A 20,384-nucleotide genomic window follows, 5' to 3' on the forward strand; every position below is an offset into this window, starting at 1 on the left:
AATGTCATCTTCCATCTCAACAAAACCTACCTGAAAGGAAAAAAAAAAATAAACACCACCACCATTGAAATGGACCAGTGCATAAAACCCCCAAGAAGTAACCACAACCCAAGTTTCCCTAATCCTAATACCAACATACTATCCATCCCCTCATACTCTTATTTTGCCTAACCAATTAGACCATACACAGACATTTTTTTCTGGATCTAGCTGCCTCCTAGGAGAGGTTACTTCCCTCCTCACTATCACCACTTTGGTGCAGCTTACTGTGCAGGTGATGCTTGAGACTAATTAGAAAATATTCACACAGCCAGCTCTCCTACCCTGATGAGGAACTCTGTTGTCTTCCCTAGTGCACAGACAGCAGAGAGCCCAACATTCCCACTGCACAGGCTACAGACACCAGCCAAAGTAGGCTTCTCAGGGGAGACAGATGAAGGAATTCCACCATCTGCTTCTGATCATGTTTGGGTAAGTCCTGGGCAACTGACTGCTCTGATTTGGAGCTTTCTAGGTGTTTACAGTGCATTTTAAGCAGCTCAGGAATGTCATTACTAAAAAAATATTCATGAAACTGAAGCAACTCTAGGGCCAGGTAACTAGGTAGTAACTAGCTAGATCAGAATTTCTTTTTTTTTTTTTTTAATTTAAATCCAATTTTAGGCACTGTCATGTGTTATGAAGTCTAGTTCCAAATTGCACCCCTTATCTGCCTCATTTGGGTAAGTTACGAGAAATGCTTCCTTGTTCAGTATTCTTAAGCTATTTGCATACAATAGATACTAAATAATTCAGGGATTGATTTGTAGAAGATGAAGGCTTTACAAAAGGCTGGAAATAGAATTCTTGGAAAACACTTCAGAGTCCCTTAGTTCTGCTGTTGAGCCTCAACTGCTTTTACTTATTACTATTCAAGGATTTTCATTGCTGAGACAGGTGCTAATCTTTCAGAATACATCCCTCAGACACACACACACACAAAATACACCATTAGGCAAACAAATGCACATTTCCCCATCTATGAACCATTTTCCTTGCTTTTAGTTGGAAATTTTTGCCCAGTTGCTAGCCATAAGTATAATCCATAGTTTTACTTTCAGCAGTTGTAACAGGGCATTCCCACTCACAGTAAAATTAACATCTGACCTAATGTCCACTGAACACACAAGAAAGAGATCCTCCCATTTCAGTGGGTGGGGAAACGAGCAGAGAGCAAAGGGGTGTGCAGCTATTTGTTGACTAAATCCTAGCAGCTTGAAATGCATATAGTTTACTTCAGGGGTTAATTTATACTGAATTATAGAAGGTTAAATCGTTGACACAACCAAAGAAAGGCAGCATATCCAGATCAACAAAATCCCACGTTCTGATTTATGAGCTATAAACTAATGTGGACAAAGAGTTTCCTGATTGAAGACAAAAGTGCTACCTTTTTACATTCTCTTTTAACTTTTTCAAAATGACTTTTTGTTCATTTATAGTGAGGTAACTATTGAGTTCAGCAGATCAGAGAACCAAACGAAGTCGCCAATTTAACCCCAAGTACTGCAGCCCCCAGCCACAAAGAGCATTTCTGCAACTGAAAGCTGTTTGTGTGCAATTCAGCACAGCTTCAGAGGACCCCTGCTCTTGGGTGTCTGTAACTTGCATCCTTGCAGTGTAGCAACCATATTTCCACAATACAACTTGTGGGGGTAATTTGATTTTACACTGCCAGCCAGCACTTCATTGCTAGTACTTATGATGCATTACGTATTTGTCTGAGAACATTAGCACTCAGATAATTAACTCTTCTGCCGGGTGTCCGGTTTATGCTCTTCACTGAAAACACTGCTCCCACAGAGATATCCCTTGCATACAAGCAAATCTAATCCCTAAATCTCTTATGTGGTCAGTAAATTAAAATCTAGGTTTGTAGCAGTTAAATGAATTCCTTTTTCCTCTCTTTTTCTTCTTCTTTTTTGGCACTTTCTAGCAAAACGGTTCACATACAATCACTCAATGGCTGGAAAGTGGGCTTGGCAGGACGAGCTGAGGCTCAGCATGGCTCCAGTCAAGACAAATGGCTGAATTATTGTGACGTTAGTAAACAGGTAATTAGCTTTGGATGTCATTGTTCACCACCTCAAGCTCATTACTGAAGTCTTACAACACTCTCTTTAAAAATTCAGACCTGTTTGACCTGCTACCAGCTATAGTACATTTCAAGTACTCATGGATAAAGTGCAATCTTGTCAAACTGAAGACACCTGCTCCCAGCAGGAACACTACTTATGAACTGCCAAGTCTTTTGTTACAGTACCTTGAGAAGCAATGATCTTTCCATCTGGAATAACCAGCATCAACTTGGCTGCAACCACTGTAACGCAATCTTTGAATATTTCTTACCACATGAAGTACATAGAGATATAAAAGCTGTGTGTACACAAATGCAAAAGGGAGAAGACTACTCATGATAAATTTTGCTGTTTGCCACACAAGTGTTTGAAATTAATTTTCTTTGAAAACTGGCTGCTGGTAACAACTTTCAGTTCTTTTTTCTCTACCACCAGGTCTACCAAGGTGAAGCTCACCCCTGTCTAAATAACTTATTTCCCAGCTGACACATTTAACTCAATCTTGTCTCCTCTTTCTGTTACTCTCATGCTCAATTTTTGCCAACAATTGTTCATCTCGGGGTGGATAATGCATGTTAAGAATTCATCAGGCTCTGTCCTTGTCTCCCCCCAAGGCCCCAGCATGGCACACTGCTTTAGGCTCCACTCCACCAACATTGTTTAAAGCTGGCCCTGGCTCCCTTCCACACCAGCTTTGCAGAGCAGTGTATACTGAACTATTCCTCTTTTCTTAGTTTTTAGTTTGATCTCATTTCTTCAGGTATTCATCCTCCTCGATAGTGGACTGTGTTCCCCAGTTTACTCCTGATTAACAGCCAAGTTTAATCCATTCTGATGCAAGGAAAGTACTAGCACTGGATAATTCTCCCCTTGTCATCTTTATTTTGCGGGGTACAGGGGTAATTTAAGCTAATTACATTTTAGCACTGTGGTCCTTAAAACTCCAATAAAAGCAGTCTAGGGCTTGGGTGAAGGTATCATAGAATTTAGGTTTATTCCCTGCTTCTTTGCTTCAGTGCTTTCCACAAGGGCAATGAAAAGCCTGATCAGAAGCTCAGTGCTCCTCAGACTTCCAAAAGCAGTTTAATTCAGCAACACATTCCTTCCTATCTTCTCTGCCCTTAAGAGACCTCAATGAGCAAAGTCCACTCTGCAGCACTTAATCATATACATGCAAATGTTGCATTTAGAATTTGGAGCCCACTGTGAGCCTATTTTTCTTGAGCTGTTATTTTAAAATGTGCTTTAAATCAATTTTGCGGTAAACATGGGGTTTGTTTCAATAACAGCCATTTTTCTCCTGATTAGTAAATTACTGTTGTTTCCAATGTTTCATTCTAACTACTACTTGCTCAGAGTCATAGGAAAACAGAGCACTTAGTCAAGACAAACTTCCCTTTATTTCCATCTCAGCAAAGCAAGGTCTAGATTACTTTCAGAAAAACAGTTTTCAGCTGACAAAGTGAAAAATGTTGCATAACAGCAAACTTATAACATAGTAAGAAAGTTTTAATAGAAGGATTACCACTTGCTGTTGTAACTAGTTTAAAAGTCCTTTAAGACTCTGTGCTAAGAACAGACGATTATATTTGCAGTATTTATGTAATTTCTATTGGCTTGCTATGTAATAATTTATGAAAGTTGTGATAGAACAGTGCTTTAATACAGATTAAACTATATTGAGAGAGAAAAATACAGCAAAATGCCAGCATGCTGCACAGAATACCAATCCCAGGTTCATCTAGAACTTTAAAACAATTCAGTTGGAAAATACAAATTGCCTTTTCCCAACCATTGAACAATGTCTCTCAAGCACATGTTTTTCTATGTGGATGCATTACATGTATCTCTTTGCATGAGGTTATCTCTGTGTCAGACCCCCATGATACAGGCTTAGGAAAAGAAGCAAGTCATTCATAACATCTTCATCCAGAGACGGCACATATCCTTAATGTTATATCCTGGTGCATTGAGCATTGGCCATGTGCCTTGAAAATGTTATCAATGCTATTTGTACACATTTCTCTTTGTTAAGCTGGGCATTCATAATGCAAGTATTGGAGGAAGTTGAAGGTTTTGACTTTATGATTCATGGCAGAACTGTCCAAAACAACTTCAAAGAGTCCATACGAAATTACTCTGACTGTATCAGGGTATTGCAGCGTGAAAAAAAATGTGAGGTCTGTCTCACTGAAAAGATAGAGCAGATCTTTTTACATTGACACTGCTCCCATCTAGAAGCCTGATAGTTACGGGAAATAATTTTCTCATGAAGGATTTTTAGTTAGGGTAGTAATTGGAGGATAAGTTAGGTTTGACTTCGGTTTGAGGCCGGTCAAGAACTTTGATGTCCAGGAAATCCATTAGCAGATCAGTAAGCTGGTAAGAAGTAAAACGTAAAAGCAGCTAACGACAAAGATTTCATATCTTTATACCTGTAGATGCACACGAAAATGTACCTTCAAGCCCTAGAACCTACAGATCTGCCTGTTGCTTTTGCAAAGTCTCCATTTTAATTAATATCAACTGTAATCATATGGGAAACTAGGCATAATAACAGTAATTAAGACCTTGGCTTCTTAAAACACATCAGACACACACACAAGGGCAAAATCCAATTTGGAGAAATATATGGAGCATTCAAGGGTCGATATGGAGATTCTGTCTCGGCTACCTAAATAAACAGGCGAATCAACCCTATTTAACAATGAAAGTGTTTTTCTTGAGATCTCAAGAGGATTTCCAATTATTCACAAATGACTAACCGTGCACTCCTTTCCCAGAATTATAAACAAGTCACCAGAAAATAGCAAGTTTGACAAAATTGTCCAACAGCCCATTAACTGTACAACTGTGCTAAATAGCCAGAGACAAGTCTAAATCTGCCAGAACCAGTGTCTCTCGAGTCTGCCAAGGGGAGAGATGTTTCAGCTGCAGAATATCCATTTGCAGCTTGCCATCATCTGAATCCTGGAAATTGAGCACTCAAGTGACAACCTGGCATGATCCAGCTCAGGAGTGGCTCTCCAGTTCTTAGGAAAGTCTTTAACGCTAAGAATGGTGTTGCTGAAAGGAAGTCAGGCTTACTCGATTGAGACAAATACTTGAATTCACAAAAAACCAATTTTACCCGTATTCCTTCAAAATTCTGTTTAGTATGTAATTCTTAATATTTACTAAATATACCAACAGTTTTAGTTGTTGTGAGGAATTTTTCAAATGTGCAGATTTCCACATAAATTCAGATTTACACCTCGCCTCAGCTGACTTTAAGTTTATTTACCCAAATTTCAAGATATGCAGATGCAAACAGATAATTGGGAGAGTCCTGTCCACATGTATATGAAATTAGACTGGGCACATGGGGATGATGCACCTGAACGCAATGAACAAGGGTGTAACACAGTGGTACAGCAAACATTTATCTGAGTTTCAAACCTTTACAAAAAGGCATAACAAATTAGTCAAGTAGTCTCTGCCTCTTCAAGTTTTGTTTCCTACAAGTGTGGAAGGGGAAAAAAACACCCCACAACCCTGATTCTTTGGAAGAAGACATAGTACTGCATGCTTTGGGTTAAAGCAATATATGGGAGTGAAAGAAGGGGACACAATGACTACAGCCTACAGTAAGAAATATTACTGTAAAGGAATTTTTGCCAAAAAAATACACTATTGGGTATGTTTAGCAATGTATTTGTTTGCACTACCTTTATGCAAACAGGATTAGGAGGCTATGCTTACCTTCTTTTTGGATTGGCTGAATACAAATACTTCTTTAGATCAGAGCACCGAGCTCTGTGAAGCTTATCCTTTTTGTAATACCCCTAGAGAAAACTAACGTACAGAATATTGTTTTGAGGTTATGTTAGAGCACACTAACTTGTGAGCCTGCAGTTTGGTTTTTGTTCATCTAATGTAAGATGATTCATAATCAATTACGGTTCTCATGTCAAAGGCTCCCAGTTGTCTTCAAACCATCAGATCCAGAGCCATCACCATCAGGCATGCTTAGAGTTGTTCTTTTTAAGTTGTATGAAATCAACCTGTCTCTATTTGTTATCTCCTGAAAAAGCACTGTTCAGTCTCCTTTGAGGCTCATGCTTGACCCTGACACCAGTGAAACAAGAATGGTTCCGTTACACCAGAAGTTTCTTCTCAAACTCTCAGACAAGTCGTACACAACACCCCTGATCTCTGCTCTGGAGGAAGCACACATAGAAATGTGGGTCAGGCATGCAGATTCAGGTTACTGCCTATAGGAATATCATCCCAGGTCTACTCCACTGAGAACTGCAGGTTTAAGAATTGCCTTTGGAGTTCTAGAGCTACTGTATTTGAATTCATTCATCTACTTACTTGGACTATTGAGCATTCTTTCGCCACCTAATTTCATTAACCACTTCTCTGATTACGCCTTTCTACTCACTAACAACATCTTAGATTCATAAAGGTTTTAGGAACCACTAACAACTTCAAACTTTTGGGAGTGGGCTGTGGCCTTCAGAAGGGCTAAGCACAGGATCCTGTGCCAGATGATAGGCACTTACACAATGACTGGCATATTTAGATTAAACCTTTTCCTCACTCTAAGAAGCAGTTCTTTATTTATTGGCAAGCGTTAAGCAATGATTTAAAAGAAAAGAAACTACCCTTTAGGGCCTTTTGGCCTTCTTCTAAAGACATATTATCAATTTCTTTAATTATCACAGTGGCAAGAAAACTTGGTGAAATATTTAAAAGGTGGAGGGAGGAAAACACGTGTTACGCTCATTTAGGACCACTTGAAAACAGATTATTCTGAAGATGGAAAGAGAATCATTGAACATTTAAATAATTAATTTCAGCAAATACATTAAATGCTAAACAGTGTAACATTTTGACTGACTCAGCACAATCAGCTTTCACTACTTCCAAATTGCTATTGCTAAATTGCCATTTGCAGGAATTTCAGCGCAGCACAGTGTAACTCACTAGTCAGCCACGTGCCCTGTGCACAGACAGAACTAAGATACAAACAGCCTGGTGACAGCCTGGCTACGACAACTAGATAGAAATCGCACAAACAGACACAGAACTTCTACCATGTCCATCTCTCTGAGCAGCTCCCCTGTTTATAAAATATTAAACCCTGAACATTTATTTTAGTTAGGATTTACAGTAAGTCATCTGCCATATTGTTGAGCACTTACAGGTTTCTATGGTGGAAAAGGAGAAAGCATAATTTCTCAAGCTTCATTGCTTGCTACAAGATGAGAAAATAGTCTAGTTAAGACTGCTCCTACCAGTGTCTTTATCAGAGCAGGAAGGCAGGATGAGAAGTAGTTTTTGCTGGTTCAGATGAGCTGCACCAATTCCCTGATGCATAGAGCATAAAGAGCCAAAAGCAGGCAAATGCACAAGGTCAAAAGTAATAAAAGCAGGTTCGTAAAAGCTAGTCAACATTTCTCTGTGCTTGTGGTTTTTGGTTTTGTTTGGGTTTTGGTTTCGTTTGGGTTTTTTGGGTTGGTTTTGTTTCGTTGTTTTTGGTTGTTTTGTGGTTTTTTTGGGTTTTTTTTGTTTTTGTTTTTTTTTTTTTTAATGAAGTGTATTTGTAAAACATCTATTTTTGTTTCTTTACATCTAAGTGATACCAGCCAGGTACTGCAATCTCAGCCAGCCAAGCTGAGTAAGGTTAAAGAAGGGAGCCTCTTCCAAAGACATTGCTGCTCTAAGAGCTCCACACAGTCTGGTAAGCAGCACTTTTTTGTCAACAATGTGAAAGCTTAAAATGCATGGGTTTTGTGATGTTATGCTGACAAACAGGCAGTTGCAATTCTTCTATATGAAACATTATTTAACCTGCATGCCAGCAAATTGCCTGTCCCTGGAGCTGCAATTTTTCACATGAGCCATAAAGGCATTTCTGAGCCTTTGAGTTCAGACCCCAATTCTCACGGTACATTGTGTGGGAAAAGAAGGTACACCTCCCAATTTCCTGCCAGGTCCCAGCTGACGATGACTTTCTCTCTGACTACATTCTTCCAGTATTTTGAGTTTAACATTGTGCTTTCCCATTTAGATTTCTATAACGTTTTGTTTTGTTTCCCTGTGTTTTGCCAAACAGTGCTCTACCTTGACAGAGCTGCTGTAATTTATATACGGTTTGCATATTGATTTCTGTAGTACTTTGAGACCCTTCAGGCAGAAGGTTATCACAATATAAGGTTTCTTCATCTGTCATTTAAGCTAACCTTTAAAAAAGACGGAGCTCAGTTCAGTCCAGATGTTTATCAAAACTGTTCTAAATCTCTAATGTCTGGAAAACCAGAAGGAACGGGTTTTTTGAGAGACTTTCAGTACCACTTAATACCAATTCAGACAAACTACCATATCCTGTCACTGTAATCACATGGGGTACTAATAACATCTAGCATTTCTGTAGGACTTTATAAAGATGAATCACCACAACAGTCCTTTGCAGTATTATCCCCATTTTATTATTGAGGAAAGAGAGTGTCTGCTTTTACATTATACCATAAAATGACCTGCTCTTTCAATCTAAAAAAACAGCAATGAAAGATGCAGAAACTACTACTCTAACTTCCCCAGCTCTTGTTTGGTGAAATGCTGTTTAAATATTTAGATCCTGCAAATTCTTGTACCATAATAGAATGTAGTTAAAAAAGCAGGCCTCTGAATAATCAAAGTGACACTCTCTTTTGACTCTGCTCTGACTTAACAGCAATATTTCAATTTATTGCAATTTTGATCATGGTAGAAAAGTCAGCTGAATGAAAAAATAAAGACACCTGTCACTACTCACTATTTTCTCATGCAGCCTTGAATGTGCGATCCTATCATTTCGATAAAGCATCAACTTCTTGAAATCACAACAGCTCTCCATAGGAAAATAACAAGGTATGTATTCACTGTGTACATATCACAGGCTGCAATATAGTCCATTATCTATTGAAACACCTCCTAGTTCCTGCTTTCCATGAAAGGCCAGTGGGATTGAAAAATCTGGAAGTTGTTTTTATTTTGGTCCGTTGTTTTGGGGAGTTTTGTGTTCTTTGAAAAACCTCAGCCTTCACGACTAACATCACATGTACTAGAGAACCTTGAAAAACATTTTTGTATCTCTATCAGAAATCTGAAGGACCTAAGTCCAAAAGATGCTGTGCCAACTTCACTAATCACAGAAGCCACAACAAACAAACAAAAAGTTCAGCATCATTCTGGACTCACTTCCAAATGAACATTTATGTGGCATATAAACCTAACAGTACACAACCTGGGAAAAAAAACCTCTACCATAAAATAGGCTCTGCAGAATTAATTAAGTACCAGCTTGACTCTGCTTCACATTAAGCAGAGTCGTCTAAGAAAAAATCATTGACAAAAAAATCCAACACAATTCCACTGCTGACTCCCAGGGGTCACAACCTGGGAGTTATCCCAAAATACTGCAATATGGGTTTCATGGTGACTATACTCCAAATTGCACAAGACATAAATCTTTCCATATTAACAACACATGGCTTCCTGTCAAACACTGATGGAACCATCATGGGTCCACGGCTATCGTTGCTGAGTTGGAATTTTCTGGTGAAAGGCCCTTCAGTCCAGACCATTTTGAGATGTGACCTTCTGAAAGAAAACAATTCACAAGAAATGGGTCACCACATCCAAATTCTGCCCTCTGCAACAAACTGGAGAGCAACCAAAAGGGACTTTCATTATTCCAGTTCTGTAGCCGGATAGAGAAATCAGTGTCATGTTAGATACCTAAATGTAGAAAAAGAAAAACTCCTTGCAAACACAGAGTTAAGTAAACCCTCAAAAACTGCATATGGTATTGTGTTAACTTCCATGACAATTCTTTGTGGCAGGACACATCCTCATGAGTAATGTACTTTCTAGGCATAACACTGAAACTGGCCAGGGGTATTATTCCAATTTCTAGAAAGGGCAGTTGATATAGATGAGAATCGGTGCTGTTTAGCAGAGGAGACAGCAGCACTGACCCACATATTTTAACAAGGATGCATGCACATGCAGGATAATTCCAGTAATTCACATCAAAGTTACAGGCACAAGAGGTGTGGATCAGGGCAGATGATGGTAATTGAACATGAAGACTACAGCAAAACAATTTTGTAGTGTGTTTGAAGACATTAAAATAAGAGTCTTTAAAAATGGATGATGAGTGAGCTCCTATTTTAATCACCCTCCCAAGGATTCTACAGTCCATGTCTGAAGCCAAATTCCAAATCTGTTGCAGCCTAGACTGAGTTGCATTAGACAAAAAAACCTTCTATGCACAACCAGTGTTTTGTCGCACACCACTCAGCTTCCTAGAAGGCATGGCACTTGAATTTTGCTGGTTGAACCTGTCATTGTCACAAATGTACTGCTGCTTCCTCATAGCATGAATAATGGATTTAGATCTCCCATGTTACTATGAAGGAAGATGAATCAGCATTCAAAACTGTGGCATTTCTTAGTTTCACCTAACAGAAGAAAAACTGTAGAGTATTATGGATCCTTATTCACATTCCTTTAGAGAAAAGATTTAGTGTGTAGGATACAATCCCTGATACAGGTACAGAGAACACACATGGGCCTCATTTTCCAATGCAATGGACAAACCTAAAGAAGCAGTCTGATATTGCTGCCGAGATAAGCAGCAGTTACTGGGCAGCAGCCAGGCAGATAAAGCCACAGTATTATCCAAGGCAATATTGCCAGTGTCATTCTGGAACAGTAACTTTACCTACCACCAGTAGAGAAACACAGTAGATTGAATACCTCTCTAGCTGCTTCATGCACTGCAAGGCTGCTCTAATTGTGTAGCTGTAAATCCTCCATGAAAGGGAAACCCTGGGCACAGAAAGCCAATACAAGAGACATTGGACACCTGCTTCCATCTCTGTCTTGGTTGATTTAGCTTATTGTGAGTAGTCATGTGAGCATCTTTCCACCCCCTCTGTGTCTGGCCACTGCCTACACTCCGTCCTCTTCCAGACTTCGATTTAAACACCAAGCAATCGGGTGCAGCAGCCGTTGCCCTATGTCTTTACTAGAGGATGATCCGTATGAGAGTGTGTCCCAATGGCACAAGTGTTAGATACTCTCCCTCAAGACAAGCTACATGTTTGATAATTTAGTGAAAAACTAATTTTAATAGTAGTTAATGTAGTTAGATTAAAAAAAAAAAACCTCAGTCCTCTCTCAGTATTTTCTAGAACTAATTCTCTCACTATCCTGATTTATCCAACTGTTTTACTATTGCTCTGCTGGCTTTTTTATCTTTCTGGAACAAATTTAAGACTTTTTATTTAATTGCTCTTATTAATATTCATATATTAATGCAACACATTTATTATTCAAGTTGATAACAGTGTCTGTCTTCTAACAGCCTTAATTCAGAGAATGAAGATCCTAAGGAAATCAGAATGACATTGTTAAAAGTCAAAACATTACTTGTTTTGTTTCCAGCTATACTGGAGCTTTTTCGGGTCCAACGACATTACATGTATTTGAGCAGGAGTAGAAATGATGCACAGTTTTCTCAATACCCACTAATTGCTGTTTCTTGCCAAGTTGCAGTACGACATTTCAGTGAGCCCTTCTCCAACGCCCTGCTTCTACCTTCAGACCTTAGACTTTGGAAGTCTGACAAAAGAGTGGATTAAAACACATGGAGAAAAACTGACCCAAAACCAAAGGAAAAAGCCATGTTTAAAGCGAATGGACAAAGAACAAGCGAGTCTGACAGAGATGTCAAACAAGTGCTGCCTCACATTTACTCGTAGAAAAGCAGAACGTTGACCTTAAAACAGGGGTGGGAAGCTCTTGGTTTTAATTTTCAGTTTCCCAAAGACAGTGGGATGCCGGGCACTGGCACCACATCCCATAAAACAGGAAGATGCTGCCACCTGCAGGTGGGAGTGCCAGGAAGGCCCCAAATCACAGCCCTGGGTCCCCACACCACGGGCACGAACCCCGCGCTATCTGCCACAGAGATGCTGCATCCTGTTTCTTAGTCTAGTGTTCAGAGAGCAAGACAGGCACATAAATCAGCATCTTCTGCACAAAGTAGGAGTTTTTGCTTTGTAGTCTTTAGAGTGCAAAGATCCACTGCAGGAAATACAAGACCTCTTCAAATCCTCACCACATGACACTTCCACCCCCATGATGCAAAGATTAAAGTAAGTTATTCTTGTAAATAAGTCCATGAATCCTCATCTAAGATCGTATCAACATCCATAGAGGCCCAAATACCTCTCATGGCTGTACTTGTAGCTTGCAAGTTATGGAAATTTGCGTTTTTAGCTTTATGATGCTTATTCTTAGTTCTAAGGTGGGTTTCAAAGCATAGTTCTTTATAACAAGAGCTCAAGAAAGAGTAAACTGAGAAATTATTTAAGAAGAGGCTTAAAACAATACAAAGAAATTGGCACTATAGAGGAAGAAAGTCTGTAACTATGGTTCACTCCAAATTAGGGGTTTAGCATATAACTTCCATATTCAGGAACATACTTGGAAGGACTCCATGCTCTCAGTGAAATATGGAAAGTCTCACCTTTTGAGTCCAGATAGTTTACAAGTTTATAGTCCTATTACCATGCAAATATTAATAGTTAAAAAAAAATAAATAAAAACATCTAAAAAAACAAACAACAAGAAGTCTTAGGAAAAAAAACAAAACCAGTTCCTTTTATCAGAGCCTTTTTCTCTGAACAGTGTATTTTACTTTTTTTTTTTTAATCAGAGTGTAAATATTGTATTATGTTTATTCAATAATACTCCCATCAGCATGCCAAACAGCACAACTTTTTTGACTAGGGACACAGTAAACCTACAATGTCTGCCAAAATTTACTCCCTTAAGGCATTAGGGAGTCTCTTGAAAGTAGCTGTGCTTTGAACTGCCCTGGCTCCTGTGGGTTGTGTCTGATTAACTGATATTTTACATAACACTAGCAAACATCACCACAGCAAAAAAAAATAAAACAAGTAATCTACAAATGCAGCAGGCACCTTCCCACATTGCCTGTTGCAAACTAACACACAGCAGATTATTCCATTCTGTGTAAATAGCAATGCAGCTAGGACAGCCACTGGAACCCAGTCTGCTTCAACAGCCAAATCTGGTGATCCAAGTCTTCATTTTAAGAAGGCAACAAACTTAGCCCTAGTCCTAAATTTTAGAGACATAGAGACTCCTAAAGTTGAATGAGACCTACCTGCAAAGGCACCCTGAACTTTGCAAGCACTCCAGAAACTAACAGCGTTAACAGCACTCCTGCAGAGAGATGGACATGTGGAGCAGCTTGTTTGCCTGCATGCTGAGCTGGGCAAGCAGCAGCCAACTCTGCCTCAGATCCTGCAGACTCTTCCAGCATCCTTCAGATGCATTCCCTGGACAGTCTGCACAAATGCCAGGACATCAGCTGTGTATCAGATTGCAACATGCTCCCTTTGTGTTCACAGGTTTCAGTTCACAACTGCAAAAGCTGAAGTAACATTCAATAAAATACATTTTTTTACTCTGCTTATGAAAATATCTGACACTAATAGACAACTGCCGCCCACATGTAGCACACTAGGGATCTCCATAGCTAAAAGTATGTCATGCACCAACTTGAATAATGCACTAATGCTTGTTGCTAGTGGCTATAATAATTCACACCTCCTGTATCAGACACAGAAGTCTACCCAAAACATACTCATGCCAGTGGGCTACATATGCAAATTACACTTTGCTGGGCAAAGAGATTAAGCCTAGAACAGTTCTGGGTGTTTTATACTCATAAACAACATCTTTATCTCTCTGCATATATCCAGATTTGGACAAATGCATCAGTGCTTTTAGTACATTAGAAAGGTGAATATATGCACTGCAGTAGGGGAAAAACAGACACTTTGCTGATTCTACCAAACTAATTACTGGTGGGTAAATCCTGGATTGAGTGAAGCCAGCAGTTATATTGGCATGAAGTCAAAAAAGAATCAGCCTTGATGCATAGAAATGCAGCACACTAAAATTTAGGATAAAAAATTCTGCCTTTAAAAATTTAGTGATAGCTTTCTTAATTTAAACTCACCTATACTGTATTGGAGCAAAACAGCGGCCAGCATAACAGGAATACTGAAAACAACTTACAGATCTGGGGAAGAAAATTCCTACTTGGATGCCATTCTCTTGATCTTGTCCAGCTGAGCAGAGCGGGAAAGTGGCTCTGCAAATGAAATGCAAGAACATGAATCAGTTCATTGCAGCAAATATAAAAATACAACGCTGTTACATTGGTCAGACTTTCCCTCATATGCAACAAGCAATACATTGTATTTTCAATCTGAAGGATTTATTTCCAATTATTGGAAGACAAAATGAAAAAAATACAGGTCCCGGTACTGTTTGCAGCTCTATGCAGACAGACCGCTGTGTCTGCATGAGTCTCCTGCCAAAAATCACAGTCAAAAAGTCTGACAAAAAGAATAAAACCAGCTTTGACTTAGTCTGAGCTGGGATGCCTGGGACAAGTCCATCTCAAAAGACATCCCTGTAAATTCACCTAGGTTTAGATCTGCAGCAGAACTAAACAACCCCCTCCACAAAAACGCACAGTCCCTCCCCATTCCCTCAAAGAAGGGGAATGGGGAGTGAAAAGAAAGATATTTTCTTTTGCTCTCATTTCAACACACACCACATATTCAGAGAGAAGTTCATCACTGTCCTAATTAATTGCTGTACATCGCTGAGTGCTTTCATCCTTTATGACGAATTGTAGAAAGAAAATATCTTTCTTTGCTTCTTATGGCACCTACTGTAGGCAGAGATCAATTCCTCTTGATCCAGTAGCCACTCAGTGTGTGATCTAAACCTCACAAAAGCTTAGCCATTCCTTCTTTGTTTGATCACTGAGACACTAAACTATCAAAAACTTCTTTATTCTATCACTTATTACCATTTAATAGCATGAGACCATCCAAGTGCTGTTATTGTACTAAAAGATGGCATCAGCATGACCCATCATGTCCCATCACTCTAAGCTTTCCACTCATCCCCAACTAAGCAGCAAACAGGGTCTTTGATCCAAGATTCAGTCTCTTCCTTACAGATTGGCATCTTCTGAAGTATAACATCAGAACACCTCCATCCATCCAAGTTTTGGCAGTTAGAAGTCTCAACACATAACGAAATCATTTTGAGAAGCAGAACCCATCTGACACTAAATTTTATGGCATAAGAGGCCTCTCAAATTGGGGAAGATCTACACAAAGAGACAGCCCTGGACTTCACAAGCACTGCAAGAGCCCAGAACACAAACCAATGCACAGCACTAACCTCTCATCTGTGGGGGGCTGCCCAGGTGCTCACGTGCCAAACTGGACAAGCAGGAGTTAGCTCATCTCTGACATTTATCAGGATGCATTCAGAGAGGCTGTACCCAAGCTAAACAACAGCAGCTTAGAGCCACTGCTGCTTTCTTTGGACAGTTCACACAGATGCCAATGGATCTGCTACTGCTGCTGAAGAGTCAGGTCTTGAGTAACTAGAAAGCAAAGGCAGGAATGCTATCCTGATTTAGATTGCTTCAATATTTAATCAGTACTGATTGGCCTTATAAGTCTCATAGATAAACAGCCAGAAACTGAAAACGTAGGATTTTAAGCTCTGGATGAAGCTGGGGGTGGGTGAAGTACTCCTACATTCTTTTTCTCCATACCATACTATCAGCTACTAAATTTGAGAATTCCTTGTCACTCACATGCAACACATTTCTGCTCATCCCTCCCCACTGTATAATGGGATCAAAGATGATTTATCTGAATTATCCCACAATTGTAATGGAGACTCTCTCTGCTCTGCACATGCATTTTGCGACATGACTCCAAGTTTCAATAGATTTGTCCATAATGCCCATTTCAGCTGATAAATGATTCAGTGCTTGGGGAAGAGGGAGCAGCAAAAAGACTGAGACTTACTGCTTTAATACTGGGATCATGTCTTAAGGCTTAGATTGTCTTATATTTAGCAATATGAACAAAGTAAAAACCTGATTTTGCCACATTTCTCAGTGGTCAGAACTAACAGAGCAGATGAAATCACAGCAAGAGAAAGCACCTCTGCAGTGGTGCAAGTGGAACTATTATTCACTTCATGGCAGTAAAATGGGGTAAGACAGCCCCTAATCTGCCCTCGGGTAAAAGGCAGGGAAGTGATACCAAGAAATCTCCTGCTGGATCTAATAGGTCCCGAGGGGAAATCATCTGAGTCTTATCTTTAACTCAGCTGAACCATAAAATGGGATGAAAGCAGACCTGAACAGAAGACAGATTCTGTAACTAAGCTGCTTGTTATTAAATTCTATTATAAAATTTCAATAGCAATTTCTGTGTCAATATTTTACAAAATAAAAGGAGTTAGAAAGAGGCAAAAAAAAATGCAACTCAATTGGGATCAGAGAAAAACAGCTACTGAAATAAGGTACTCTTCACTCTTTCCTTTCTATAGCTCAATATTCATTAAAGATTTTTTTATAAGTTTAGGATATCAAAAATCAAGTCCAGGTATATCATTATCAGTATCTTTACACTGCTTACAACCCTACTAATGCTGGGAAAGAAAAATAGTTTTACACAGTTTTCAGAATCTCCTTGCACAAATCTGTTCAAGGGTCTCCCATACATGGGTATCATCTCCTTAGGGAGAAAGTCCTGTTGGGGATCCATGGACTAATATTGTCCCACTTATTCTCCCATGCAAGCTAAACCTTGCAGGTTAGGTTTCAGCAGGTGGGATTTTTAGATCAAGGATATACTAGGCCTCCTTCCACGTAAAAAGTAGAGTTGGGGTTTTTTGATGGAAGCTTTGTAGTGCCTTCCCTGCCCACTGCCCTTATGCCATCCACCGAGCAATCTTATCTTCAAATGTGTTCAAGTGAAGACAACTCTGCATAAAGAGCTTAAATTAAATTAAGCTCTCTACCCCAGAATATATATATACTGTATGACCCACATTTAGTTTTTTATTTTTGGTTCATACTGTTGAAAAGAAAATCTCTTCTGATGCACCCAAATGAGAAGCAGAAGAATAAGCTAGTGCAAGCTCTGTCAAATACACACTTTGAGAAATGGCATCCTAGTTTATAGCAGATTTATAGTTCTTATCTCAAGTTTCCAAAGTTCATCTGAATCTCCAATACAGGGAATTTCAATGTATCAGTAAATCTTTTACGTCACGAAGAAAAGTCACTCAAAGAAGCAATGTCCCTTATCAGTGGAAGAAGTGATAAATCTGAAATAATACATAATTCACGATGACACATATCAAGACACTATAGCAAACACTGACACAAGACCTATTTATGGCATTGCTTTGCTAGGCGTATTCCCTACAGAACTATCTTTTCTTATTCTGACCCAAACAACTGCTTTGATAATGCACATCTTTTCAGAGCTGGGTAAAAAAAGCAAATCTAATTCAGCACCCATTTCTCATGATAGAAAACTATTGGCCCTCAGCCAGCAACATATAGAAGTATATGAAAATTTAAGTGCAGATCAAAGAGAAATGTGACATGGTATGGCTACTTCAAAAAATTCATGACCTCAGACACCAAACTATCCATTGTCTGAAACATGCTAATACAAATGTTAAACTGTCCTTGGCTGGGGAACAAAGGTTTTGTTTAGTTCCTTCACACGATCTTTGTCAGACTGTATTGTTTAATACATTTGTGGATTCACAAGCTCTGTAGAAACACAGTCTTCTCAAATCTCTCTGATATGGTTCATTGCCACCCTGAAATTCAGAATCTGGAAATACTCTACAAATTTTAGCTAGAACTCGCAACAACCTCAGGAACAAGGTCACCACCAGACAATTTTGGGAAGTGCATTAAATTTAGTGACTACAGATGACATAACTGTCATAAAATATCACATGAGTCAGTATCACAATCCTTGAATATTAAAACTAGCTTTTAAATAGTTTAAATATCACTCAAAACTACCTGGGATGATGTAGAATTTGAAAAGAGGCATAGCTATATATCTGGAAAAACAAGAGAAACCATTTCCCTGCCAAGGCCATTACTGCAGTTCACCTTCAAATTAACAACCAAGTAATAAAAAAATATTAAAAAAAAAAAAAGAATCTACAGGAGAGACAATGCTCTTGAGACACAGAGCAGGGAGGCATGTATTTCCATAGTCACCTCTACATCAGGCATTAGCCAAACAATATACCTACAGTGGCTGGCAAATCAGTTAAACTAAGAAGGACCCAAAAGCTGGCACAGATGTTGCACACAAGTTTCACACTATTTAGCCAATTACGGTTTTTTCTCTCATCTTTTTAAGTGAGTCATAGAGCATAATATCATTTCAAATGTTAATATATTTGGTTTGAAGAGAGAAAATTATTCCAAACCTGGCTGTGCTGCAGTCGAAGCAGAACTGTGCTCTGAACAGCAGCAGATGTGCTGTCTACAAAGTCTGTTCAGACCAGCCTGTGAGATACCAGGCCATTAGAAGAATAGAGAGAACCTTTACAGACTGGACAGGATTACAGTTTAATGATATGTTTTCCAATACATTTTTTTAAAAGATAAAGAAGGTGGGTGTAGACTGGTGGAACAAAGGAACATACATGCAGGAAACAAGGTTTACAGAGAATTCAGACAAGGAGAAGAATAAACCCAGTAATATATGTACTTGGGTAAACACCACAGCAGTTATATTGAAGTGGTGGAAGTGCAATAATGTCTACAAATGGGAGTGGAACAATAATTTTATGCACACATACATTTGATATATACAGATACACACACACACACACATATAGATATACTTGTTCAGTTTAGTAAGGTTAAGGGCTGATTGAAGCTGACAATGCTTCTCATCCCTTCCTCCCCCCTCCTGACAGGAAGAAGTGCATGAGAAGATGAATCCTCAAAGACATGCTGCAAACAAAAAAGCAAGCCAGCAATTCCACACGCCTTGAGCTACATCAGACTACCCTTGTTAAGGTGAATTTTCAGCCATCTTCTTCCCAAAGGCATATGCAAAGAGTATCTCAGGCTCTTGTGAAGCATCTCCTCTGACTAGCATAGCCCATACTGATTTTTTTTCTATAATATATTAATAAAATTGAAAAATCTTTGTCATCTCAATGGATCAACCTGCAGTTCTGGGGCATCATGAGAAGAACCTCAGCACAAAGTTTTAATCACCAACTGATTTTCTGCATTTAAATTCAGTAATAAATTCAGTATATGTAAACTAGGCACAGATATTAGGTGGTCCAAACTTGGCCTTTAATCACTCAAGTGATCCTGTTTTCCATCTTCATAGTGGCCTTCCAGACAAAAGGTAAAAGCAGTCCATTAGTAAGTATGGATTGCTGAGGGTCTGTGATATTGGGGGTTGTATAATAAAGCTAAGATAAGAAGAGGCTAAGACATACAGCAGTAATGAAATTGCCTGCCTCATTCCCAAACAGAAAAACCTCTCAGTTAAGCATATCAGATAACTCCCACTAAAACCAATTTTGTGATACAAGTTTAACAGTAGGATACAAGTCATCCCCTTCCATTCCCAGGTGTTCACCGTTTTAAACTCAAACAAAATGACCTGTATCAGTATAACTTACTCTACTTCTGTCCGTGAAGCATGAATAAAGGGGAATCCTAAACTATAAAACCAAGAATCAGGCCAGAAAAACTTATGTAAACCAGCCCATAGAGCCACCTTAGAGCAGAAGGGAAAGAATCTGTCACTTTCTTCAGCTAATCTTAATATGTGAAGGAGGAATTCACCTTACTCTCTTCTTTCTTAGCTGAACAATAAAAGAAAATAAAGTGGTCCTGAATAAAATGTTTTCTGTATTCAAGCTGGTTTATATCATAGTAGGAATTTTAAATGTGAAACTATGCAGTGGCATGTTACAGAATAAAAGAAACCAGAAAATAAGGAAGAAATATTCATCTGGCATCTATAGGAACAGAGGATCATGTAACAGATGGAAAGGGGAGTCAGCTCCAAACACTGAATAACCTTGTCTGTCACCAGCCTCAGATGAAAAACCTGCCATAATTAGAGGGTTCTGGACAGCAAAAAATGAGTGCACTAAGAAACAGAATATTACTGGTAGCAATAACTTCAATACAAGGACAACATCTGATTTGGCTGATATTCTTTCTCAGAAGCATTATTCTATTCTTTTTCCTAAAGAGACTAAACACAGTCCAGAGAATCACTTCATAAATTACTC

General features: G+C 39.0%; 1 long non-coding RNA gene across 1 annotated transcript; it reads left to right on the forward strand.

Moving 5' to 3' along the window:
- Positions 1–335: 335 nt before the first annotated feature.
- On the forward strand, positions 336–20,354 carry LOC121669720. The gene is made up of 4 exons (XR_006017878.1): positions 336–471; positions 7,742–7,845; positions 8,935–9,014; positions 19,038–20,354. It is a non-coding gene; the product is annotated as an uncharacterized LOC121669720 (long non-coding RNA).
- The last annotated feature ends 30 nt before the right edge of the window (positions 20,355–20,384 follow it).

This window comes from Corvus kubaryi, unplaced genomic scaffold (genome assembly GCF_017639235.1).
Source record: "Corvus kubaryi isolate FWS band 111438036 unplaced genomic scaffold, C.kubaryi_AGA036_p1.0 37394, whole genome shotgun sequence".
Lineage (NCBI taxonomy): Eukaryota > Metazoa > Chordata > Aves > Passeriformes > Corvidae > Corvus > Corvus kubaryi.